General features: G+C 37.0%; 1 protein-coding gene across 1 annotated transcript in view; it reads right to left on the bottom strand.

Moving 5' to 3' along the window:
• Nucleotides 1–2,097, bottom strand: part of LOC106466103 (equilibrative nucleoside transporter 4-like) — a 29,068-nt gene that overhangs the window by 17,040 nt on the left and 9,931 nt on the right. The gene's annotated exons all lie outside the window — the stretch shown is intronic.

Below are 2,097 nucleotides of genomic sequence, written 5' to 3'. Positions count from 1 at the left end.
CTTTCTGATGAAACTATATAGGGTTAAAATATGGTTGAAATCGTTGAGAGGAAGAGGGAAATATGTTGTCATTATTTCAGGAAAACAACCTTTCTGATGAAACTATATAGGGTTAAAATATGGTTGAAATCGTTGAGAGGAAGAGGGAAAAATGTGGTCATTATTTCAGGAAAACAACCTTTCTGATGAAGCTATACGAAGTGATTTTCAGCCGTTTATTAGTATTGTTGCGTCAGCGAGTCACATGTCTACAGTGACGCAACGTTTCTAGAATTATCATGTACTTTGGCGAATGCTCTAGTATTTACTAGTAGGGTAGGCTGGTATATATAAGAGGGGAAAACGTGACGCGGTGAAGGGAGGTAATGTGTGTGTAGATAGTGAGTAACTGAACTGCAGTCGAAAGTATTGTTGACGTTCGTTGATTAGCGTTTGTTTTAACGCGATTGTTGAAGTTGAGTGTATCGATAAAGTTATATTCGGAAAGAATAAACCAGTTTTATTAAGTAAAGACTTGTGTGGTTAAAGTTTCGTTGGAACGAAGTTACGGAAAAATCAATTAACTAACGGAGACGTAACAGTATTTTAGGAAAAGGAGTTTTTGCCGGAAGTTCGTGCGTGTGACGTGGAATTACTATTGTTGTTTATGTATAATAGACATATTAAATAATATTTTACTTTAAATTCTAAAGAATGTACCCTGACTATTCATTCATACAAACTGTCATCCATCATAAGCTTATAAACACCTACATCAAAAATAGTTTGTATTTGTATGTAAAGTTTGTTTTGAATTTCGCGCAAAGCTACACGAGGGCTATCTGCACTAGCCGTCCCTAATTTAGCAGTGTAAGACTAGAGGGAAGGCAGCTAGTCATCACCACCCACCGCCAACCCTTGGACTACTCTTTTATCAACGAATAGTGGAATTTACCGTCACATAATAATGCCCCCACGGCTGAAAGGGCGTGCATGTTTGGCGGAACGGGGATTCGATCCCGCGAGCTCCCTAACCACCTGGCCATGGCGGGCAAGGCAAAGCTACTAAGGTTATTTGCCAACGTCCCTAATTTTGGATTATTGTCCAAAGGAAAGGCAGCCAATCAGAAGCACCCTACCACCCACCATCCACGCTAAGGGATTGACTGTGAACTCCTTAAATTTCATCAAGCACTGTATTAAAAGTCTTGCAGTCATGTTTAAAAATGTTTTTAAAGAGACTAAATGTGCATACTTTAGCAATTTGTGTTAGTTCAATAAGTAGCCAACAGACTTTTTAATTTCATAGTTTGATATATTATTACCACTGGTTTCGTTTCCCTGATCTGTTCCTAGGTGAAAAGGCCTAGCATGGCCTAATGATCAGGGCACTCGACTCACAATCTACGAGACACAGGTTCAAATCTACTAATCAAATATGAACTCCCTTTCAGTCATGAGGATATCATAATGTGATGGTCATTCTTCCTATTCGTTGATAAAAGAGTAGTTTAAGAGTTGGCGGTGAGTGGTGTTGACTAGTTGCCTTCCCTCTAGTCTATCACTTCAAAATTAGGGACGGTTAGCGCAGATACCCCTTGAGTAGGTTTGTGCGTAACAAACAAACCCACGTAAAAAAACAACAACAAAAAACACACACACAGTAAAAAAAAAACCTGGGCTACAAAAGAGAAGAGCTTTTCCTAACGATTTTTTTTCAATTGCACAATTATATTTTAACTTCATCATTTTTAATACATGACGCCTTGTTGCACCTCATGTATACAGGTCTAGTAACAAATGATCCAAAAAATGAAGAATATTCTAGTAGATATATTTATTTGTCAACTCTGGAATGGAATTTTATAAACTTAAATATGTTTTTTTTTAGTTATTTATCCACTTGAACTTACTTATGTAGATGAATTTTCAACTGTACAAATATTTTTACAGGTGTACAGTTTGTGATCAACTGCACACTAGAAAAAACCCGTGCAAAAGTTCCGGTAGTAACAGGCTATTGATTAGTTCAACACTTGGAAACTATGAGAAATTTGGAATGATATATAAACTTACTGATTATCCTGAGGGAAATTATAACGTTTCTTGATAACAAGT

Source organism: Limulus polyphemus, unplaced genomic scaffold, assembly GCF_000517525.1.
Source record: "Limulus polyphemus unplaced genomic scaffold, Limulus_polyphemus-2.1.2 Scaffold2151, whole genome shotgun sequence".
NCBI lineage: Eukaryota > Metazoa > Arthropoda > Merostomata > Xiphosura > Limulidae > Limulus > Limulus polyphemus.
The sequence above is the reverse complement of the archived record's forward strand: the minus strand, read 5'-3'. Positions and strand labels throughout refer to the sequence as shown.